General features: G+C 44.1%; 1 long non-coding RNA gene across 1 annotated transcript; it reads right to left on the bottom strand.

Annotated features, from left to right (window-relative positions):
- Positions 1–633: 633 nt before the first annotated feature.
- Positions 634–23,211, bottom strand: LOC146062651 (uncharacterized). Its single transcript, XR_014471447.1, has 3 exons — positions 23,064–23,211; positions 19,804–19,967; positions 634–1,003 (listed from the first exon to the last, which is right to left on the bottom strand). It is a non-coding gene; the product is annotated as an uncharacterized LOC146062651 (long non-coding RNA).
- Between the last annotated feature and the right edge of the window lie 3,085 nt (positions 23,212–26,296).

The following is a 26,296-nucleotide window of genomic DNA, read 5'->3' as shown; positions in this document are numbered from 1 at the left end:
TATCGGCGACTAATTATTGTAAACCTGCTGAATAAGTATATATATATATATATATATATAGGCGCGATAAAAAGCAATTGTATACAAATATCAATTTATTAGATGACAAATTTGGTAAAAAATTAAAAACATATAAACTTCTAAACAAATTTAAGAAAAAAATGTATATAAAAATTGAACATACATTATAAAAAGACAAGATATTTAGTAAAGAAAAGTGCTTATCTTGGATAATGGTAGGAGGAAAGATCACCCATTATCCAAGATAAGCACTTTTCTTTACTAAAAATCTTGTCTTTTTATAATGTATGTTCAATTTTTATATACATTTTTTTCTTAAAACAAATTTTTTTTTTAGAAGTTTATATGTTTTTATTTGTTTACCAAATTTGTCATCTAATAAATTGATATTTTTATACAATTGCTTTTAATCACCCCTATATATATACATATTCAGCGGGTTTACAATAATTAGTCACCAATATCTTTATACATTACCTTTATATATATATATATATACTTGCAATATGCCGGCACTACATGTAGTGTCGTTTCAGCATGGTGGGTGCACTTGTAACTTCCGTACACATTCTCCAAATGAAGGCACTCCACACAGTAATTGCAGGTAAAAAAAGCTGTATTCAGATGCTCCACATAGCCAAGTACTTTCGGAGCCTCCGCTCCTTCCTCAGGGCATGGGTAACAGCTACCACAGGAATAAACATCAACAGTGTGTCCCCAGCACCCCCCCTACACATAACAAACATTTATACTTTACCGGCATCACCTCTCCTCCCCGCCTGGCGCCGATGTCCGTGTTCCGGAAGTCCCAGACCCGAACTTCCGGTTTCTGAAGGCGGACGTTCTGGACACGCATCCTCATGCGTTCCAGCAACTAAGTTCCGCGTTCCACCTGCACTTTCGGGTCCATAATACTCCCCGGACCAGCCAGGACTTCTGGCACTGCTGCAAAGGGATCTGAGGGCGCATCGGATCGGTATATCTGTAATACACAAAAATCAGCATGAAGAAGTACATAACAAAAAATAGACATTACATCAAAAACCAAATAAATATAAATAAAAATAAATATAAAAATACACAAGAAAATACAATCAAGCAGAATAGCATGGAACCAATATTTTATACTAGGCTATTCCAGTTTATTTTATTATTAAGACCATTAGGTCTAGTACTATTGAGACGCCATATCCATTGCATCTCTCTAACCAAAAGGGTCCTAGCCGTATCACCTCCTCTTAAACTGACTGGGATATGATCGATGATAAAATATTTTAGAGACTCTAAAGAATGTCCTTTCTCAAGAAAGTGTCTCGGGACCGGCTGGTCCACCACTTTCCCCTTTAGTGTATTGCTTATCGTTGATCTGTGTGCAGCCATTCTCTCCTTAAATTTCCTTGTGGTCTGTCTTACATAGAACAGACCACAAAGACACACAATAATATACACCACGAATGAAGAGTTGCATGTCAGCACAGATCGAATATCATACATCTTGTCATGGTGTGGATGTTTAAAGGATTTGCAAGCAAGTATGAATTTACAAGTTGCACAATCATTACAACTATAACATCCAGGAGGTTTCCTGTACACATTAGGGAGTTGGGGTGGATTACTTTCCGTTATGTCCGCCTTCACTAATCTATCTCGGAGGTTGCGTCCACGAGTATATGCCAATAAAGGCCTTTTATTGGCCAATGCAGGGAGATCCCTATCTGTCGCCACTATAGGCCACAATGCCTTGGTGGAGTGACTAATAATTGGGCTAGTGAGTGAAAACTCATTTACCCAGGGAATTACTTCCGTTTTTTCTTTCTTTTTAGACTTGAGAAGGTCTTCCCTTTTCATTTTACGGACACGTTCCTTCTGAGATATCAAATTCTGCATCTCATATCCCCGGTCACTAAATTTTCCTATCATTTTGTCTAGCTCGCTAGGTACCAATTCTGCTTCACTTGTGATGCGTGCCACCCACATAATTTGTGATAATGGCAAGCTTTTTTTAAGCGATGGAGGGTGATGGCTTGATGCCCTAAGTAGGGTATTTCTATCTGTTTTTTTGGAATAGACCCCCGTAGAAATTTTACCATCTTTAACTAAAACTAGTACATCAAGAAAGTTGGCATGTGTCAAGCTATGACTGAATGTGAATTTATTGAATTGACTAGTTGCATTAATCTGAGTCATACAATTTATGAAGGACTCCTCCCCACCCGCCCACACCAGGAACACATCATCTATGTACCGAGTGTACATGACGATGTGCTCACTGATGGGGGCGGGCGTAAACAAGAGATCCTCCTCTACCTCAAACATGTATATGTTCGCGTAAGAGGGGGCCACGGATGACCCCATGGCACACCCTTTCCACTGCACATAAAACATGCCATCAAACAAGAAATAGTTATGACACAAAGTGAGTTCCAATAGGTTAAGGAACAATGTATTGTCAAACAATCCAGGATCCAAGTTATTTTCCAGAAATCTTTTCATAGCCCTGAGGCCCCCTCATGCGGGATGGACGTGTACAAACTGGACACATCCAGAAAGCAGAGAAGGGCCCCAGGGGGGACAACAACCATTTCTTCCAATTTTTGCAGGAAGGTGGTTGTATCCTTCAGAAACGTTTTTTTGCAGAGGTAGCAAAGGCTGCAAGATGCTGTCCAGTAATTGTGAGACTGGCTGAAGCAGTGAGTTACAGGCGGAGATTATAGGTCTCCCAGGTGGCTTTACTGGGTCTTTATGCAGCTTGGGCAGCGTATAAATCACCAGAACTACAGGGTGCTGCACCTTTAGGGCTGTCAAGACCTTCTTTGGGATCAACATTTCTCGGCATGCTGTTTCGAAGATATTAAATAATTTTTGTTGATACGCAGATGTTGGATCACTTGTTAACTGCGAGTACACCTCAGCATCCGATAGTTGATTAAGAATCTCCGCTTTGTAATCTGATTTTTTTTGAGGATCACAATTGCCCCGCATTTATCTGCGGGGCGAATTACAATGGAGCTGTCTTTTTGTATATCTGTTAAGGCTCCAAGTTCTTCTTTGGTCATGTTAGGTCGAATACTGTAAGGAGTCGCTAGGAACCTGTCCACAGAGTTGTCCATTAGCCTTATAAAGGTTTTCAAAGAGCCGTTTTGTGACGGTGGGTCAAAATTAGAACGTGAGGCTCTGGAGAGAAAAGGGTCAAAAATTGAGTCAGTCATCTTGGATGTCTTTCCCTGGAAAAATTATTTCCGGCGCAATTGCCTTGAAAATTTATGTAATGATACCTTCCAATTATACTCATTATGGGAATGAGTTGGGATGAAACTTAACCCTTGATTTAAGACCTGAGTCTCTGATGGTGACAAAACTCTGTCTGACAAATTAAAGATCAAGTCTTCAGCTTCGTTGCCGCCACCACGGCTGCTTTTCGCGCTTCTCTTATTCTGCCCCCCACGGCGGGTGGGAGTGAATCTACGGGGGCCCCCTGGCCCCTCTTCCTAAAGGGACCACCCGAGTAGAGGGATCTTCATTCTCTGAGATCATGAAGTCACTATCACTGCTTGACCTCTCCTGATCTGTTTTTGCACCCCTCGGATATACCGATCCGATGCGCCCTCAGATCCCTTTGCAGCAGTGCCAGAAGTCCTGGCTGGTCCGGGGAGTATTATGGACCCGGAAGTGCAGGTGGAACGCGGAACTTAGTTGCTGGAACGCATGAGGATGCATGTCCAGAACGTCCGCCTTCAGAAACCGGAAGTTCAGGTCTGGGACTTCCGGAACACGGACATCAGCTCCGGGCGGGGAGGAGAGGTGATGCCGGTAAAGTATAAATGTTTGTTATGTGTAGGGGGGTGCTGGGGACACACTGTTGATGTTTATTCCTATGGTAGCTGTTGCCCATGCCCTGAGGAAGGAGCGGAGGCTCCGAAAGTACTTGGCTATGTGGAGCATCTGAATACAGCTTTTTTTTTACCTGCAATTACTGTGTGGAGTGCCTTCATTTGGAGAATATATATATATATATATATATATATATATATATATATTATAGAGACCACTGCCTACATAGCTAGATAGATACTCCCTAGAGATAGAAAGGGAGACTGTAGAAAGATAGAAGGACACATATACAGTAGATGGAAACCGAGAGAGAGAGAGAGAGAGAGAGAGAGAGAGGGAGAGAGAGAGAGAAAGATATGGTAGATAGATAAAGTACACAAAACAGTTCGCTGGTGTCAGGTGTTTTCATTTTTTTGTTTTGCCAAAACCCGGGGATGCTATTTGGAATGAAGAGGATCAGATCTACGCTGGAGGACCCTTGTAAGTATAATTATAATTTTCTTCCACAGGTACCCCTATGGATTTCTTCTGGGCACACCGATGGACGGATGACAGCTACCTACTGGCTCAACATAGGTAAGTATCTGTATGAGCGGGTTATGTATTTAATAAAGTTTTATTTTTCTTGTGTGACAGTGTGCTTATTTAACTATTTGTATTGCTGTGGGACTACAAGTTCCAGTGGGCCCTTTAATGCCCCGCATGCTGGGTCTTGTGGTTCTCCAAGTCCTTGCATGCTGGGGAGGCTTGCTGGGTCTCATAGTTCCACAGCTATATACAATAGTTTTATTCTATTTTTTACAGTTTTATCAGCCTGATGGCCACCACACTGGGGAGTCGGGGACAGCCCCAGGCTTCAGCCTGGGTAGGTAAATTCTGGAGGGAGGGACCCCTTCATTGGAGGTCCCCACTCCCCCAGGACCTTTGCTTAGGCTGACCAGTCAGGGGGTAATGTTTTGGCCTCGGGACCTTATATTATAAGTGTCCCCCGGGTGAGACATTACCCTGCTGGCTGGTTAGTCCTGGTAATGGATCTTAAAATACTGGGGGGGCCCTACTCGATTTTCCCCCTGATTTTTTAAAACCAGGACCGGCTCTTTGAACCTGGTGCTGGTTAAGGCCATGGGGGGAGGAACCCCACGCTGGTTTTTCAAATTATTATTATTTTTTTTTTTTAACACTGCAGCCGATACAAATTCACATTTTAAAATACAAATTTGTATTTAAAATACGAGTTCATATCGGACAAAATACGAATCCATACTCCATCGAAAATATGAATCAGTCAAATACGACTGATTAGTAAATTTTCCTCCGGAATACGAATTTGTAAATGCCATACATCAGCGATGCCAGTCGTATGCATTCATATTAAGAATACAAATACAAATTTTTGTATAAGTAGTCTTAGTAAATTTCCCCCTAAATGTGGAAAGCAAAGAACAGATTTGAATCAAGTATAACACCTAGACAGCGAGTCTTTAGGGGTAGGACTAATTGTTTTACTTCAGAATCCAATGCACTTTCACAAAATAGGGTGAGTCCAAGGCCCCATACACAATAGAGACGTTTTTAAAAAACATCACTCAGAAGGGTCCTAGCATGTATGCTCAAAATAATGTTAACAATACTCACTCCCACACATTGTTAATGTCTCCCACAGTAACAGAACTTCTGGGAGACATTAAACGCAATATTATTAATGATATCAGCAGTAGAACCTGTCGTGTAGTGTGTATGAGGCTTAAGCTGCATTGAAAAAGATGGGTTAATGACATCATAGTTCATGGTTGCCAACTTTCTTGCTGCCCTCTCCGGAGAGAGGGCAGCCAGCTCAGTATGACAGGGGGCGGGGCCAAAATCGGGAGCAAAAAGGGGCAGTACTGCCGGGTGGAGCCACGGCCGAGCTGACCTGTTTTGGGGGTGTGAGTAGAGTGATTGCGTAATTTAGCCCCCCCCCCCGCCGCGCAATGCCGGTATTTTATGCATTGCTCTGCGGGACGCAGGGCTAAAATGACGCCGAGGGGTGGTCCGCTGGTGGTTGCAGGGCAATGCAGGAGGGTTGCCCTCCTTTCTGGGGGGCCGGGAGGGGGACCCGATTTCCTGGACCCTCCCGGCGATTCCGGGAGGGCAGGCAACCCTGTCATACTTTCAAAATAAAATTCACATATATTCTTATCGATAACATATTTCATGTAATTAATTCCTTTAATTATGAGATATTGTTTCAAAATGTTGTTTTTGTTTCATTTGTTGAAAATGAACATTCATGATTGTTTTATCTATATTCTTTACATAATTCCTTTTAATGCTGAAACAGTTTTGTACATACAGTAGCAGGTTAATTTTAACTGCAAACCCATTTCTTTCTCTGCCTCCAGCTACAACTATTGTAATATGTGAGGCAGTAAATGATTATGATCAAAACATGGAAGGTAATAATAAGTGAAGTTGAATTCCGTTTCAGTTCTGTACATTAACTACATATAGTGGGGGATGGGTACAGTAACAGGCTACCATAATAAACTGCTTGACCTATAGCCGGTGGTCTTGGGAGGTCAGGTGACAGGACCAGGACCACCCTGGACATGGCTATAAAGCTCAGGCATTCTATGTAAACAGTGTCTGAGTTAGGTACCTGCAGATCACTACAGCTGGAGTTCACATCTAAAACAGCAGAGGGGGATGTTGAAATACACGTGTATAAGTATCACACAGAGTTCTTACCGCTACAGAGAAAACCAAGTGATTTTGATGCACATTTACATTTCTGCTCTATAATTATCTCATTTTATTAGGCTTTTAATGTCTACTTGCTGAAAGTAGGTCTTCATTTATACAGCGCCTTTATTTTGTTTTTTTATGTAACCTGATTCCACCTCAGGCCTCAGCAGGGGTGATGACAGATTGAAAAGGTTTGCCTCTCACATCTATTATCATTTGACAAAAGTTTTAAACAAACTCTCCTCTCTATAATAATCTGTTCCCATAAATGTCAATGTCCTATAAAATTCACAGTCATAGCTATAGAAATCATTAACCACATAGGGACCGAATAAGACCTGATAGGACTACTGCCATTTGCAGCCTGTCTCATTATTGGACAACCTTGCATTCTGTATGTGCACAGTCAGTGGTACAACTTGTGAGTAAAGGGCCCCATACATCAGCAGTTAATTGTGACAATTTTCAGATATGGAGATGATTGCCACAATTAATTTTAGATGTGTGGGCTCCCCCTTTTGGCAATCCCAATCAAAATCGCCAATCGATTGCTTAATCAGGTTTTTAAACATGTTTAATAATCTGGTATTATCTGCAGATCTTTTTTATATGTGTGGGCATTCCCAATTCGTCTTCTTCATCTATTTAGTAGTAGTAGTACGTTTATTTATAAGGCGCCGCAAAGTGTCCGCAGCGCCGTACATAGCAAACAAAAAAAATAAAAAATTACAAGGTAACGTACAGGGTGTGTTGAAAGATACAGTATAAATAGGGGTATAGCTGGTAGAACTAAAATCAGCATCAGTTCAGAAGTAGGTGTCAAAATTGTCAAGGAGACTGAAGATGAAGTAGAGGAAGGGAAGAACAGGACAGGAGCACAGGTGAGGTAATGAGGTAGGGTGAGTACGTGAGGAAGGAGGGCCCTGCTCATAAGAGTTAACATACTAAAAATAGGTGGGTGGACGAACGAAATACAATAGGATAAGTAGGAACGGAGGGGAATGGAGGCAGGATAGGAGGATCAAAAGAGGTTAGGAGGAGGGATAGGCTAGTCGAAAAAAGTGGGTTTTGTTCATATTTACATTATGAACAGCAATCGATTGGGCAATTTTCAGATATGAAGATGCAATCTTTAGATGGAAAAATCTGCCGATCACTGAAATAAATCTGTAATGTGTGGGCAAGTCAGATAGATTGTAAAATCCATTTATCTGGCTAAAAAATCCCTGGATCTGGAAATCCATTCATTGTGATTGCTGATGTATGGGGCCCATTACATAGTAACATAGTAATTAAGGCTGAAAGTAGACGTTATGGGCCCCATACATCAGCAATCACAATTAATGGATTTCCAGATCCAGGGATTTTTTGGCCAGATAAATGGATTTTACAATCTATCTGACTTTGCCCACACATTACAGATTTATTTCAGTGATCGGCAGATTTTTCCATCTAAAGATTGCATCTTCATATCTGGAAATTGCCCAATCGATTGTCATTTCAGCTGTTCATAATGTAAATAGATGAAGAAGACGAATTGGGAATGCCCACACATATAAAAAAGATCTGCAGATAATACCAGATTATTAAACATGTTTAAAAACCTGATTAAGCAATCGATTGGCGATTTTGATTGGGATTGCCAAAAGGGGGAGCCCACACATCTAAAATTAATTGTGGCAATCATCTCCATATCTGAAAATTGTCACAATTAATTGCTGATGTATGGGGCCCTTAAGTCCATCGAGTTCAACCTATCTGGGCCCCATACATCAGCAATCACAATTTATGGATTTCCAGATACAGGGATTTTTTGGCCAGATAAATGGATTTTACAATCTATCTGACTTTGCCCACACATTACAGATTTATTTCAGTGATCGGCAGATTTTTCCATCTAAAGATTGGATCTTCATATCTGGAAATTGCCCAATCGATTGTCATTTCAGCTGTTCATAATGTAAATAGATGAAGAAGACGAATTGGGAATGCCCACACATATAAAAAAGATCTGCAGATAATACCAGATTATTAAACATGTTTAAAAAATTGATTAAGCAATCGATTGGCGATTTTGATTGGGATTGCCAAAAGGGGGAGCCCACACATCTAAAATTAATTGTGGCAATCATCTCCATATCTGAAAATTGTCACAATTAATTGCTGATGTATGGGGCCCTTAACTTGTAACTACTGACTTGAGTTAAGGGCCCCATACATCAGCAATTAATTGTGACAATTCATACCTGAAAAAAACATCTTCCAGTTCCATATGATTCCCAATCCTGTATTTGCACATACTAATAATATTACCTCTCAACCTCCGTTTCTCCAGTGAAAACATATTCAGCCTGGTTAACCTACCTTTGTATTCTAGTGATTCAAGACCTTTCACTAGCTTAGACGCCCTTCTCTGTACCTGTTCCAATTAATTTATGTCCTTTTTAAGGTGCGGTGCCCAGAACCAAGGGCGGATTGGCCCACCGGGAAACCGGGCCACTTCCCGGTGAGCCGCACCATAAAACATTAGCATTGGGCTGGCCACTCTCCCCTCTGGCTGGCCGCGGACCGCAGTCTCAGCGGTTAGCGGCCGCGGCTGCGTTTGCCCTAATCCAAGATGGTGGCGGGAGGGCTGCTGCGCATGTGCGGGTGTGCAGCTCCTCCCATGGTCCTTTGCGGAGCTTGTGAGTGACAGCTCACGGCTCCGCCCACTGATCCCCGTAAACTCAGCTGCTCGGCCTGCTCCTGTCCCAGCTCCGACTTCAAGCGGCTGTGTGAAAGTGTGCTGGCGGTAGCAAAGCAGGGAGGTACTGCCCTGCATCCCTGCTGGTCTATACTGTTACTGCCAGCAGCCACTGCTTGTGCCTGACAGCGGTGCTGGCTGCATGGGATGTTTTATGTCCCTTCTCCCTCTCCTGCTTCTGTCTGTCAGCAGTAGCATCACGCCCCCCCCCCCCCCACTTCCCTCCCCTGTGAGTATAGAGAGCAGTTTCTGCTCTGCACCACAACTCACATATATCTCCCCTCTGCTACCCCCTCCCCTCCACCCCCCCCTCCTCCCCCATAGCAGCAGCCGGACGGAAGCGACTCCTCTCGATGCTCCACTACTACTGAGCATGGTGCACATGTGCACTCACTGGAGGAGCCCAAAGGCATGGAGAGAGGAGCCAGCCCTACAACCAGCCACACCAGCACAGAGTAAGGTATGTGATGTGTGCTGGGAGGGGTGTTAATGTGTACTGGGGAGGGCATTGTAATTGTGCTGGGGGGGGTGCCATGTAAAATGTGTGCTTGAAGGGTGACAATATAATGTGTGCTGGAAAGGGGGGCATTGTAATGTGGGCTGGGCAGGGGGGGAGTGGGGTGAGGTGTTAGCGGCTGTAGTTTAGTGTGTGCGGGAAGTGGGGTGCAGTGTAGCGGTGGTAGCATATTGTGTGTAAGATAGGGTAGCGACTATAGTGTAGTGTGTTTGGGAAGTGGGGTGCAGTGTAGTGGTGGTAGTGTAGTGTGCGTAAAGTAGGGTAGCAGCTGTAGTGCGAGGAGTGGGGTGCGTATAAGGTAGGGTAGCGGAGGTGGTTTAGTGTGTGCACGGAGTGGGGTGCAGTGTAGCGGTGGTAGTGTAGTGTGTGTAAAGTAGGGTAGCAGTGTACTGGTGGTAGCGACATGCGTATAAGGTAGGGTCGCTGCGGCAGTGTAGTTTGTGCGTGGAGTGGGGTGCAATGTAGCAGCGGTAGCGCAGTGTGTGTAGGGTAACAGCGGTAGTGTAGGGAGTGTGATGCAGGGTCACAGCAGTAAAGTAGTGAGTGCGGGGGGTTGCAAGGTAGCGACGGTAGTGTAATGTGTGTGGCAAAGGGGTGCAGGGTACTGGTAGTAGTGTGCACAGGGATGGGGTGCCGGGTAGCAACGGTTTTGTAGTGTGTGTGTGGGGTGCAGGGTAGCACTCATGTAGTTTGTGGCATAGGGGGTGCAGGGAAGCGGCGGTAGTGCAGTGTGTGCAAGGGGAGGTACAGGGTTGTGCCGATGTAGTTTGTTGTGTTTGTAGGAGAAATGGGTACTTATGTAGTATCTGGGCTGCCGATTTTGTGATTGTATGCCTTACCTCAAGGCATACAATCAGATGCGATGCGATGCGATGCGATTTTGCATAGGATTCAATGTTAAGAAGGTCCTGTTCATTTCCCCACTATCCAAGTGGGCATAGAGTTGATTTTATATAGCGTGGCGAGCGCAGCGAGCCACCGAGCCCGAAGCGTGGCGAGCGAAGCGCGCCCCGTGAGGGGACGCATATTTCTTAAAAAGTATTCTGTGTCCCCTTGCGGGGCTCGCTACGCTCGCCACGCTTCGGGCTCGGTGGCTCGCTACGCTCGCCACAGGTTTATATCCAACTCCATGCCCACTTGGATAGTGGGGAAAGGAAAAAGACCCCTTTTTCCCATTGAATTCTATGTTAAAATGGACTCAGACCATTTTAACATTGAATCCTATGGAAAAATCTTGACCATCGCATCGCATACGATTTGGTCGCATGCGATGCGATGCGATCCGATGCGATCCGATTTCTAAATCGGACGCCCAGATACTACATAAGTACCGAGAAATGTATAGTTTGCTGGAGGGAGCCAAGCACCCTAGTACCGGCCCTGTGTGTACAGTGCCTCCTATGAGTGGGTGTTGCTGCAGCACATCACTTGTTGAGCACGGTCTCCACCCCCTCAGTGCAGGATATCCCCATGACAGCTGCTGCTGCCCCTCACCGGGGCCCTAGCAGCGCCCCACTCTGATCATCACTGCATGCCGCAGAGCGGGGAGCCCAGTGAATACCAGGAGATGCGGGGAGCTCTGCCCTGTGAGAATGCACCATATGCTGGACAATGTGCTCTGCAACTTCTAATCACTGCTGCCCAGTGTCTGCTGCTTGTGTGCCCAGCAGATGGGCCAGGGAGACAGTAAGTACCCAACTTCCCCTCTTACTGCTCTGCACTGTGCAGCACTCACCAGGGGCTCTGTGCCCATTGCACCCGCTGCCTGTGCCACCTACCCAGCCTCTCATATGCTGTGTGACTGACTTATTTAGGGGGGGGGGGGGATGACAGCTGGGAGACCCCCTGTCACTCCCCTTCCCCCCTGTCTCTATCTCCCCAGCCCCACAGGCTGCAGAATAGACCCTGTACGCATGTGCCTATTCTGCAGCCTGAGGGGCTGGGGACATAGCCAGCAGCTCAGAGAGCCATTAGCCATGCCCCCACAGTGGCAAAAATGGGCGTGGCCTCATCGGAATAGGCCACATCCCCATATTGATAGGCAACACCGCCCTCCCTTTAGGGCTACTTCAGAATATTTCCCGGGCTGGTTTTTATTCCCAATCCGCCCCGGCCCAGAACTGAACACAATATTCCAAGTGTGGTCTCACCAATGCCTTCTAAAGAGGCACTATCACATTGGCATCCCTTGAATCCATACCCCTTTTAATGCATGCCAGTGTCCGGTTTGCTTTTCCTGCTGCACTTGAGCAGTGTGCACTATTACCCAATTTTTCATCTATGATGACCCCCAAGTCCTTTTCTACAGCAGAATTTCCTATAATAACTCCATTTAGCCTGTAAGCAGCGTATTCATTTTTGTTCCCATAATGAATTACTAATTTTTCAACATTAAACTGCATTTTCCACCTTTCCGCCCACCTTTCCAGTTTGTTTAAGTGACTTTGTAGTGTTTCCACATCCTCTCCTGAGTTAATTTCCTTATTCAAGTTTGTGTCATCTGCAAATATTGCAATTTTACTCACTATGGGCCTTATTCTGGTTGGTGCGGTGCAACGTACGTACGGTCCGTTCCACCGTACGTTTCCCATATGCGGACGGTGAACGTAAGTCCGCCCACAAAACATCCGCATACGGACGGGCACAAACACCGACAATGGGGAGTGGCGTACACTTGAGCGTACGCCACCGTATACGGACGGGTCTTCTCTTAGACACCGTTAACTGGCATACAACAGAGCGTACGCCACCGTATACGGACGGGTCTCGTCCGTTTTCACACAGACATCTTCCGTATATAGGAGCGTACGCCACAGTGCATGGACGGGTCTCCCCTTTTTTTTAAATGGAAAACTCAGTGTGTGTCACCGATCGTGAGAGTGAGTGTACGTCCGTGCAGGGTGGCATACCCTTCACATATATGGCACTGCAAATCTTCCCTTTCAACTATAATTAAGACATTTAATTAATTATTCTAATTGTTATTCAATAATTGTTTTCTAATAACTCAATTGTCTACCTTAATAAACACCCTAATAAAACAACATCTTAACCCTCATTACATGTATATTTATTATGTTCTAATGTTGCATTTTAATCACTATCTATGTGTCCCCACATTGGTTTTACTTTTAAATAAAGTTATGTTTGTGTTATAGTGAAAAAGTTGACACATGTCGACTTCTGTGAATTGAGTGTCCTGCTTTTTAAAGTATACAAAAACACTTACTGAATGGGTGTAGATGGTTATAAAATAACTACCTTGACATATAAGCAGGTCTTAGAATGAATCTTACCTAAAATTAAAACTTAATAGGCTGCAGCATTACTTATTACATTCAGGTGTAGTAATCAGCGTTAATTAGCAGACCCAGGCGTCCGCTCTCATGCGGTATCTCTAGGGGTGGTCTGGAGCTATCTTTGGCGTCCGCCTGTTTTTGGCCCAAAAATCACGGTGCGTTCGCCGATCGAGCGGTTGTAGCACCGTACATTTTTTCTGCAAACCCCCGTGTACGCCCATGTTTACGCCCAGTTTTCCTCATTATTCCGTCCGCTCCCATAAAAACGCCCTCATGCCGCCCACAATGACCGTACTCTTGCGGACAGTTTTTGTCGCACGGAGAGACCCGTCCCTGACCGGTGTGAGGTCGCCGCACATGCGCATAGCGAAAGCTACGCATGCGCAGATTAAAAATAAAAACCCGATCCGCCCGTATACGGTCCCACCGTACCAAGCAGAATAAGGCCCTATGTCATTACCGATATCATTAATGAATATATTAAACAAGGTGGGTCCCAATATTGAACCTTGTGGGACTCCATTTTGAACCTTACCCCAGCCGGAATGTATGCCATTTACCACCACTCTCTGTCCCTGATTGTGCAACCAGTTTTGTAATCCAATTACAAATTTTATTTCCTAACCCTAAATTACCTAGTTTCATGTCAAAAGCTTTAGCGAAATCAAGCAGTATTATTTCAACAGATTTCCCTAAGTCCAACACCCTACTGACTTCCTCATAGAAGCTAATTACATTAGTCTGACATGATCTATTTTTAACAAACCCATGTTGAGCCTCACTTATCACTTTCTCCTGTTCTATGAAATTTTGCATACTATCTCTTATTATTCCTTCTAATATTTTCCCCACAATGAATGTAAGGCTGAGTTTTGCTACCTTTCTTCCATATTGGTGCTACGTTAGCTATGTGCCAGTGCGTTGGTACCATCACTGAGTTTATTGATGTAATATAATTTGGGCCCCCTCCTCCACTCTACTCACTATATGCCAAACAACAGTGGGCGGCTGCAGGGGACCCGATAGTCTTCAGGGGCCCCGGTGCAATGCACCTGCTGCACCAATGATAGTTCCACCTCTGTACAGGGTACACTGCACATGCACAAGCCTTCCATGCGAACCAAGCCAGCGATGGCTAGCCTCTGGGAGGGAGGGCTGCTGACATCAGCAGCGGCCTCCTTCTCCCCACGGCCATTGCAGTGCCAACTAAGTTTTGCATTACTTGGTGCCGTGAACAGGGTAGAAAACCATTCTGATGGTTAGTGATTGTGTGCAGGGCGGCATGGTGTAGTGTTTACCAGATCACTGGGCTCCGAAGATTTGCAGCACAGAGATCAGGATTGATCAGGCCCATACACCTAAATGGTATCAGGCCCATAAACCTACAGTATATGGTATACGGTCACTAGGTTGACAGTCAAAAGGTTGACATACATTAGGTTGACCACTGAAGGTCAACAGGCCTTAGGTGGCCCAATGAAAAATTTCAACATGGCTTAAGTTCGACAGGGTCATTAGGGGTCAACATGGGTTTTTCATGTTTTTTTTAACCGATATATGCCGACAGGAGGTATTTCATGCCCTACCATCCACTAGGGCATGGAGGAAGAAATTAATAGTGTGCTGAGCGCAGCAAAGCAACAAGCCTGAAGCCTGAGCCTGAAGAAGGGTGAGCATACGCAGTGCACTTTTTCGGGGTCCATGGTCACTGTGTCGACATTCGCAGCAAAACCCCATGTCGACCATTGACTGTTGACCTTTCCAAAGTCGTCCTAAAACTTGTGTCGATCTAATGACCCTTTCAACCTTAAGCCATATCGACATTTTTCATGTGTCGACCTAAGGCCTGTGGACCTTCAGTGGTCAACCTAATGCATGTTGACATTAGTTTGGTGGACCTAATGATCCACACTCACCTAAACCATAGCATAAAGAAGTCCACCTTTGCTTATCTCCGTACCTGCTTCTCTCATACATTTTAGGAACTTCTAGGAATCGACTTATTCTATTCTCTTTATGCTGATTACTAAAGACTTTTTAATATTCAGCTTTGAAATAGTGATTTCCATTCAGGGTTATTCACAGTCTGCGAGCTCCCATTTACTTCTTATCAGATATCTACAATCTCTGTGCCAGCAGCAAGCACTACAGCACAAGAAGGGAAAATTTGTTACGTAGGTTTAATGTGTATTTAAGGTCTCTAAAGCCCTATACACACTAAACGATATTTGAAACATCATTTTGGCCTTTCTGAGCTATATAATTTGTAATATTATCTACAGTACTGTGTACGATCAACATTGTTAACAATGCGCGCTCCCGTGAGTCGTTACTGATACCTCTGCCATCTGTACATTCTTCTCAATTTGACTATATCATCAAAGACTGCATGTACAGAACGGGGAAAGGAAGAACTCATGATATTGGTCAGTTTGTATGCACTATATAGTTTGCCTGGGAGTTCAGCAGTAATCGTTAACGATATCATTCATGGAGCAAATCATCAAGTGTGTACTTGGCTTTACTCTCTAACATTAAAATGAGTTGATGTATTTATGTATTTTTTTCAACCTCAACTACCATATTACTATGGGGTTTATTCTAGTTCATTCTTTCTGACAAAATCCTTCAGGGGGGAAGATGTAAAATGTGCAGAGAGAATTAGATTTGGATGAGTTATTTTGTTTCTGTGCAGGTTAAATACTGGCTGCTTTATTTTTACACTGCAATATAGATCTCACTTTGAAGTAAAACCCCACCCAAATCTAATTCTCTCTGCACAAGTAACATCTGCCCCACCTGCAGTGCACATGTTTTGTCCATCTAAGAAGGATTTTGTCAGAAAGAGTGAATGAGAATAACCCCCTATGGCCCTCCAGCTGTTGTGAAACTACAAGTACCATCATGCCTTGCCACAGTTTTGACATTAGGGAATGCTAAAACTATGGCAAAGCATGCTGAGATGTGTAGTTTCACAACAGCTGGAGGGCCACAGTTTGGACATGCTTGGTCTAGACTAGAGGACTTAAAATACAATTTTGTTTACAGAGCAAGAGTCCTTATAGGGTTCCTTAGTATGTATCCATTCTCATGAATTGGACCATTTAAGCTACAACATATAGTGCATGTAATTCATACATCACTGAGCATATCATGGTTTGGCAGGACACATCTATCACAGCGTATACCCCAGCAGTGTTATATAGACTGCCAAATCAGAATAGATCTCTGTCATTACATGTTTCCATAAATGGATGCAGTGATAAGCAGTAATGGATCGTGTGGTCTGCTACACTAGTTGCCACATTGGGTATATGTTAGTTCAAATGCCTATCAAGTGTATATATTCATTGACAAAAGATTTTAATCAGTGGGCTGATACAAAGGGCCTTATTCAGATCTGAGCTCAGTACAAACTTGTTTGGAAAATGGGCAAAACCATGTGCACTGCAGGTGGGCAGAGTGTAACATGTGCAGAGAGAGTTAGATTGCATTCTTTTTACACTGCAATTTAGATTTCAGTTTCACACCCCACCCAAATGTAACTCTCTCTATACATGTTAAGTGTGTACACACGGGGGCGATAGGGGCTGAAATCGCTGGAAATATGGTCACAGGCGACCATATTGCCAGTGATGGGAGTGTGCCCCAGCGATAAATCGCAGGGTGCGCGCTCCTGGTTTCAGCCCCGTTCTAACCGCTGGTCACAGGAGCTTGCTCCTGCGACCAGCTGAATACCTCTGCGGCTCTCTGGTCGCTGATGAAAAGGAGAAACGGAGCAATATATTGTACAGCCATATATTGCTAGCAATATATGGCTGAGCAATATATCTCCCCCCGTGTGTACGGAGCCCCACCTGCAGTGCACATGGTTTTGCCCATTTTGCAAACAAATTTGTACTGAGCTCAGATCTGATTAAGGCCCAAATGGTTTGTATTAGGCAAAGGTAACACACATCTCTAAGGTTATTTTACAGTGTACATAGGGTAGATTGACAGAATGAGTATATCTTAGCATGTGTCCCTGTCATAGGACGCAGCACCGATTTGTGAATGAGTCCAACTGCAGCAGCGGGCAACTAAGCTGTCTGCTTGGATCCAATATCTAATATACACATAATGAATAACTGATATTCGGAGAGCTGTGTCTACGTGTGTCCCCGTTACAGGACACAACGCTGACCTGTCAGTGAATCTGACTGCAGCGGCGTTCAGTTAAGCCATCTGCTCGGATTACATTTCATATATACACATAAGTAAACATGGGTAGCTGAAGCTGAGAATTATTCAGTAGGTGCTTTTAAAAGAGCATTTCAATATAAAACGCTGTCCTGTAAGATTATTACATCAATACCCTCACACGGAGCTTGTGGGAGGGCGTACACTTCGCTCAACACTTCGTCAGGGCAAGGAAGGAGTAGGAGTTATAGTCTTGTTAGAATGATCAGATGTGTTTAATAACTCAGATTATTTAATATTTTAGAAAAGCAGTAACATATCCAGCAACCTTATACTGACATATTTAGCTCTGTAATATTAATATTATAATTGTTGTTGCTAATTTTTAATTCCATAATATACATTAAAAGACCTACATTCAGAATAATTTAATGGGCCAGTTTTTCAGCTTTAAAATACAGTAATTAGAAGAAAAACGTCCCTTTGCCTCAATCTAACAGACCTTAGAGCAGGGGTGGGCAATTATTTCAGCAGGTGGGCCACTTAACACTTCCAGTAAATATCCGAGGGCCACACTCTGGAAAAGGGGGGGGGGGGGTGGCCACTCAAATGAGGGGGTCATTAAGTGTAGTGTACCATACCATATACCCCTTTTACACGTTATGCAACACTTTAGTAGACCCCATATACTTGCCCAAGACACATTGTGCCACCCATATTGAGCCAAAATTTTCATTATGCAACACAGTATGAGCCAAAATTCACATGCTATAATCCAGTAATAAAAAAAAAACAACAGTGCTAAAAAAACAACAGCATCCAGTATCATGCTGTTATCATTCATATCTGCAGCTCCTCTCTCTCCCTGGGCACAGATACCAGTTCCCCTCTTTTCTCTTTCCCCTGGACTCAGATAGAAGCTTGTATCTTTATGTATATCACCCGGGAAAATTCTTCTTCACTACACAAGTTCCTGAGGTATGGAATCACTCCGCTACTGACCTGTATATAAGGCCCTATTTGCACATAAAGGTATCTTTATGGTGGAGTCCCCAACTTCTGTATCACTCGGTAATCAATTTCCATAAACCATATGCACACCAGAAGCCACGTGGATCAACACTCACCCCAATAAGAGGCCCTATTTTCACCAAAAGGTTTCTTTGGTCTTTTTTTCCTTTCTCCAGTAATAGAGGATGTAATCAACCAAGATGCTCCGTACAAAAGATATTTTGGGGGACATTTACCAAAATGGATTCGTAGAAAAAAGGTGTATTCGTAGGGAGAAATACACCTTTTTTTTCGAATTTGTATTTTCGGGATTTACAATCCCGAAAATACAACAATTTGTATTCCTAAAGATGGAACGTTCGTATTTGTATTTACAAATACGAATGTCTACACCATCGATAGGATACGACAGAAATCACCATTCAAAAGAATGGTGGTTCCTGATATACTAAGCAGCCGTACTGATAATACGGCTGCTAAGTGGTGTAAAACACCCACGCAAATACGACAGGAAAATACACCTTGCTTTCCCTGTCGTATTTGCTTTAAGCCTGCACGGATCAGTCAGATCCGTGCAGGCTTTAGTATAAAAAAATAGAAAAAAAAAATAAATATTAAAAAAAAAACGACGTGGGGTCCCCCCCACAGCCGTAACCAGCACCAGGCTGAAGGAGCCGGGGCCGGTAATTAAAAATCAGGGAACCGACAAATAGGGGTTCCCCGATTTTTAACAACCAGCCCCAGGCTCCAGGTCCGGGGCTGGTTCCCAAAATACGGGGGACAAAATGACTAGGGGTCCCCCGTATTTCAAGAACCAGCCCCAGGCCAAACCAGCCAGCAGGGTAATGTCACAGCCGGGGGACACTTATTATATAAGGTCCCGCGGCCAAAACATTAACCCTACCGACCAGTCAGCCTGGCCAGGGGCCCTGGGGGAGTGGGGACCCCCCCCAATAAAGGGGTCCCCCCCCTCCAGGACTTACCTGACCAGGCTGAAGCCTGGTGCTGTCCTCGATGCCCCTGGGCGGTGGGCATCGAGCTGATAGTGGTGTAAAAAAAAGATTAAACTATTGTCTAATACTGGGGCACTATGAGTCCCAGCAAGCCTCCCCCGCAAGTCCCAGCCTGCGGGGCATTAAAGGGCCCGCTGGGTCTTGTAGTGCCACAGTATTAAAAATAGTACAATAAAACACACTGACACACACTTAAAATAAAACTTTAATACATACAAAGCCCACACATACTATAACTTACCTATCTTCTTTCCGTAGGTAGCCCTGGTCCTGTGTCGTCTTCTGGTCCTGTGTCGTCTTCTGGTCCATGTCGACGTCGCTGTCCATGTCAGCGATGGCGTCCCCGTCCTTGCGGCCAATAGCGGCATTCGGGAGGCGGAGCCGCACGATGTACACAAACACTGTGCGGCTCTTGCTGTCCGGCTGGTTTTGCGTGTCGGTTTGTTATTTTGCCAAGACCCTTACCTGGACTACGTCGCCCTGGGACAGGTGAGTATGGTTTCCTTCCACAGCTTCCCACATGGATTTCGTCGGATCCGGACGGGGACGCCATCGCCGACATGGACAGCGACGTCGACATGGACCAGAAGACGACACAGGACCAGAAGACGACACAGGACCAGGGCTACCTACGGAAAGAAGATAGATAAGTATTAGTATGTGTGGGCTTTGTATGTATTAAAGTTTCATTTTAAGTGTGTGTCAGTGTGTTTTATTGTACTATTTTTAATACTGTGGCACTACAAGACCCAGTGGGCCCTTTAATGCCCCGCAGGCTGGGACTTGTGGTTCTCCAAGTCCCAGCTTGCGGGGGAGGCTTGCTGGGACTCATAGTACCCCAGTATTAGACAATAGTTTAATCTTTTTTTTACACCACTATCAGCTCGATGCCCACCGCCCAGGGGCATCGAGGACAGCACCAGGCTTCAGCCTGGTCAGGTAAGTCCTGGAGGGGGGGGACCCCTTTATTGGGGGGGTCCCCACTCCCCCAGGGCCCCTGGCCAGGCTGACTGGTCGGTAGGGTTAATGTTTTGGCCGCAGGACCTTATATAATAAGTGTCCCCCGGCTGTGACATTACCCTGCTGGCTGGTTTGGCCTGGGGCTGGTTCTTGAAATATGGGGGACCCCTAGTCATTTTGTTCCCCGTATTTTGGGAACCTGCCCCGGACCTGGAGCCTGGGGCTGGTTGTTAAAAATCGGGGAACCCCTATTTGTCGGGTTCCCTGATTTTTAATTACCGGCCCCGGCTCCTTCAGCCTGGTGCTGGTTACGGCTGTGGGGGGGACCCCACGTTGTTTTTTTTTTTATATTTATTTTTTTTTCTATTTTTTTACACTAAAGCCTGCACGGATCTGACTGATCCGTGCAGGCTTAAAGCAAATACGACAGGGAAAGCAAGGTGTATTTTCCTGTCGTATTTGCGTGGGTGTTTTACACCACTTAGCAGCCGTATTATCAGTACGGCTGCTTAGTACATCAGGAACCACCATTCTTTTGAATGGTGATTTCTGTCGTATCCTATCGATGGTGTAGACATTCGTATTTGTAAATACAAATACGAACGTTCCATCTTTAGGAATACAAATTGTTGTATTTTCGGGATTGTAAATCCGGAAAATACAAATTCGTAAAAAAAAGGTGTATTTCTCCCTACGAATACACCTTTTTTCTACGAATCCATTTTGGTAAATGTCCCCCAAAATATCTTTTGTACGGAGCATCTTGGTTGATTACATCCTCTATTACTGGAGAAAGGAAAAAAAGACCAAAGAAACCTTTTGGTGAAAATAGGGCCTCTTATTGGGGTGAGTGTTGATCCACGTAGCTTCTGGTGTGCATATGGTTTATGGAAATTGATTACCGAGTGATACAGAAGTTGGGGACTCCACCATAAAGATACCTTTATGTGCAAATAGGGCCTTATATACAGGTCAGTAGCGGAGTGATTCCATACCTTAGGAACTTGTGTAGTGAAGAAGAATTTTCCCGGGTGATATACATAAAGATACCTTTATGTGAACATAGGGGCCCCTATAGAGGTCAGTAGGAGTCCTTACGTTCCACCGTGACAATATCAGGTCCATTGCGACTACAATCAATATCAAAAAAAGGATTTCACCTTATTGTTGGATAGCGCTAAAGTGTATTTTTCATTTTTTGTTTGCATATGGTATTGGTGGGAGTGTAGTGACCCACAGAGATATACACATAGCAGCAATCCAGGGCGCTTTCACCTTTCTGATGAAAACTGTTTTTCAGATAGAAGCTTCTTCCCCCCCTCTCCCCTGAACACAGCAGTTTCTACCCCCCTCTCCCCTGAACACAAACTACTTTTTTTTCTTCAAATTAGCGGCATAGTTCTGCTGAGGAAACCTAGTCAGACGCTGGGCAGCATTGGGGGTGAGGCCAAAGCACGACTGTGGAGTTTAACTGATGTGTCACTGTGACCCACTCTCGTGCTGTGGCTCCGCCCCCCCCCATGCTGACTAGCGTCTGATGTTATACAGGAAATCCCGGGCAGCAGCAGGATTCTTCAGTGGCGCCGTATGTTGTTACTGTAGGTGCAATGACAAGCCGAGTCATTGCTAACAAGTCCTGGCAGCAGGCCAGGCAAGATCGGTTCGCATGCTGCATCCGCACTGGGGGCTGTATTTTGCCCACCCTTGCCTTAGAGAGATAAATTGTAAATTAACGTATGAAATTTGCTTTACATTACGAAACCACTCAAAACTAATATAACTATTCTTTTTATTCAAAGTGAGCTGGTGAAGAGAACTACAGTAGTTCTTTTCACTTAGTGATCAAATGCAGAGCTGCTCTTTTTAGTGAGTCACTTTGCCCATCTCTAGTCGAGAATATATTTCAACATTTTTCTCTACTTAAGGTTAGGCTGTGGGAGGGGCATGGAAGGTTAGGGTTAGGCTGCGCAGTGAGGGGTAGTATACTTGATGATGCTGTTGGTCTACTGACAGCTGACATCACATCAACCCGATAATAGGTTAATGTGTTTCCTTTTGGTTTCTTTTACAGCATGTAAATAGCAAAAGGAAAGGTTTGAGGATGGATTCTATAATTAGTGAAGAATGTAGGGTGTAACAGTGCTGGCTGTTATTTTATCTGAATTCTGCTAAAGATAGTAATTCTGCTCCGTTCTCCTGCCACAAATGCGCTATAAACCCGAACATAATTCCAGTCTTTGGTTTACCATTTCCGTCTGCTTGTTTATAGGTGATATATGGAAGAGATATTTCATAAGTTACAGTAAGAAAAATTTGCCAAAAATAACTTTAAAAAAATGATGTATATAAATATCATGATAAGAGACAATAGTCTATGTAAAAACTCCCCCCTCAGGAGTTCCCTGTCAGACCCCCACAGTGCATCAATTTAAGTAGAATAAGGGAGAATGTTCTAATTACTGTATATTTGTGTGTATATATATATATATACTGGTACTCCCAGGGTTAATAGTCATATCTTTTGCTGCGGTGCCTTCCTTATGGAGGATATCCAGATAGATAGGAGCAATTGAGTCGGCACTCGTCAGGCTTTTGCAGATAAAAACTTTATTCCATTTCCGACAGTTTCGGGGTTACCCCCCTTCGTCAAGGATTAGCAGCACACAACTGCTCAGTACACAGTATCACATTAAATGCATACAGAGCGTACACTCCCCCACAAAAACCCCACCCACCAGCACAATCAGGACACCACAGGGACTCACCTGCTCAGGCTTGCATCGCCTCCCAACAGCGTGAGATTTTCACTCCCACCTGTCAGGCTGATTAGCCATGAACAGCCCAGCATACACCAATGTGCCGTTCATCACCGCAAACACCTCGCTGCCTAGGCAACGACGGATGCGGGATGAAGTCATCGGTGTTGGCCGGGAACTCCGGAGCGACTGTCAGAAAAACCCCACCCCTAGACATCCAACTTACGTCAGGACGCCGGGGTGTGCGTATCTTCTAGCCGGAAGTCGGAGTCCCCATGATTACTGTTGCTAAGCAACGTAAACAACGTTTTTTTTAATAGAAAGCAGAATTGGTAATGCTGCGAATACAAATATTACAATAATTATTATAGGCGCTGCCCATCAACAGTTTAACCAATTGAGACACACAACTATGAAATAATATAACTGAGCATTTCATATGCGCACCAAAGCATTGCGCACACATAGCTCCTACATAAAATCAAACATACTCAGAGACATGATAAACAAATAGACACAATATTTACAGAAAGCATTGTAAACCCATGGTTTCATTAAGCTCTTTCGGGGCTAGGGTATTTAACACAAATATCCACCGACTTTCACATTGTAAGAGTGCCTTATTTCGGTTCCCACCCCGAATATTAGGGGGGATATGATCAATGATAACTGACCTCATGCTGGCAACACTGTGCTTAAATAAAACACAGTGTATCGCAACAGGTTGATCACTTGAACCTTGTTGAAATGTGAAAGTCGGTGGATATTTGTGTTAAATACCCTTTATTTGGCAGCCAATATCTGCAACACTCCAATAAAGAACATGAGACTACTCACAGGACTGCACAGGCTGCAATGTAAAGGCCACTACTAGCTTGGATATTTCCACTGTGCCACTTTAATGAAGGAAGGAACTTGTGTTTGCATCAGATGTGATAATACTGGTGGAAGTTCTGTTGGGTAGAAGTCTCCTTAAGGCACTGGCACTTGATATTTCGATATCGAATCCCTGCTTACATTAAGATCCTTCCACCAAATGGTGAGATAGGTTTCTTTCGACATTTGGCTTTCCGCCATCTTTGATTCTTTTTGTGAAAAAACTATTTAAAGACCTATTTCCTGGGCTGTTGCCACTGGACCTGTTTTTACCACTATTGTGGGAAGTTTTACTAAAAATCGTCACTTCCACCAGTGATTGAATCTATACTCGCACTGTTCATTCCATGTACACCTTTAAAAACCCCTGATGAAGCCTCTGTAAAAGGCGAAACGCGTTGGTTGTTTTGGCGTGTCGAAAGAAATGAACGAATGCTTCTATGAAATTTTAAAAGGATAAACTTTTTAATAAATGATTGTTGTATAATCTGAAGTTGTACACTTGATTATATGCGGTGTAAAAGCACTTTTCAACCAGGTGGTGGAATATAACTAAGCGCTCTCTATATCTCAGTATTCACATTTCTTTTTCATCTCCCGCTAACAGGGGTGACTTATAGAGTAGCTGCTCTCTTGTGGCGCACTTGGGGTCATCACCCACTCTTGTAGATATATATATCTATATATATAATATTTATACTGTATATACTGTATATATACATACACACACACACACACACACACACACACACACACAGCAAAGCAAGGTTCACGGTATCTTTAAAATGCACAAACACAAGTCCAGGACCCCTAACAATAGTTAACCCAGGGCTTATCACCTGAGCAGATTTTCTAGCATCAGGAGCCTTGCTTTTTGTGTCTCAAACCCTTTTAGCACAAACAGATACCTGCTATCAGCTGCTTCTCAACCCCGGACAACAGCCACAGCTGCGCTCAGAGCCGGATTAAGGGGGGGGGGGGCTCAGTACCCCAGGCCCCCCACTATCTAGGCCCCACCTCTGTGGTTGGCGTGTATTTAATTACATTTTTAGCTAAAGGTTTTGTGCATGGGAATGGGAAAGTGCTGCAGCTTCACCTATCTGCCGATGTGACAATGGTTAATGTGCTGAGCATTAGGAGCCAAGGCACCCTGACTGCACAAGTGTGCAGTGCATTACTGGGAGGTGACTAAGTCCCATGAGACTTTGCACAAGAGGTCAGAGGCTGAGAGGCTTGTGCTGAGCTCTGATTGGTGAAGCTCATCACATCATGCTACCGTGCAGTTTGTGGCCAGTAATGACCGCAAACTGCCTAAAGTGACTGGGGCCTCACAAAGGCTTAATCTGACCCTGGATGCACTGGATTCTCTTTAGCAACAATCCTGCACTTCTACACCCATGGCAGATGCTCTCTCTTATTTATAATATCTGGTATCTCCAGGGATTGATCCAGCACATACAGTATATTACATACAGTACATGACAACATATATGTGTCTAGCAAACCCCCTCAACTACATGGTCAGCGCTGCAGCCGCTGCTGGATATGATCATATGTATAAAAATGAAATCATGGATATAAAATAGTGGAGTTTTTACTAAAAACTCATGAAGGTTAATGGAGCACATGTATTATATTTACCTAGAGAGTAGCCATTCCTTACATAAATCTGTATGTGAGCGGAGTGAATCTCTCCAAATAACCGGTATTATCACATCTGATGCAAACACAAGTTCCTTCCTTCATTAAAGCGGCACAGTGGAAATATCCAAGCTAGCAGTGGCCTTCACATTGCAGCCTGTGCAGTCCTGTGAGTAGTCTCATGTTCTTTATTGGAGTGTTGCAGATATTGGGCCAGATTCTGTAAGCTTCAAAAGTGATAAAATGGAGAGTGATGAACAGACAGCCAATCGGCTCCTACCTGCCATGTCACAGACTGTGTTTGAAAAATGTCAGGTAGGAGCTGATTGGCTGCTTGTTTATCACTCTCTATTTTATCACTTTTGAAGCTTAGAGAATCTGGCCCATTGGCTGCCAAATAAATCATTTGACCAAAGGTGGCTATGGTAGATTCCAGCACCCCATTATGGCCCTGTTTCTAATTGACTCTGTAAACTGCGAAGCTCACAGCTTACCGAGTCCTTGTAATGGGATTACATGCAACCCCCCACCGTATCCCCTCGTAACCATGTGAGGTGATGTGCAACAATGACACATCCCCTCACATGTGCCCGCAGCTGGAGAAATCATTGCATGGTCAACGACCATCCAATGATTTCTTCAGGGCTGGCAAATATAATTCAGTGGAGACTGACTTATATTTGTGGGCTTCTGGCCCGAAGATGGCGGGACATGATGTCCCGACC

Source organism: Crinia signifera, chromosome 3 (genome assembly GCF_055691185.1).
Source record: "Crinia signifera chromosome 3, ASM5569118v1, whole genome shotgun sequence".
Lineage (NCBI taxonomy): Eukaryota > Metazoa > Chordata > Amphibia > Anura > Myobatrachidae > Crinia > Crinia signifera.
This window is presented reverse-complemented; position numbering and strand designations above follow the sequence as displayed.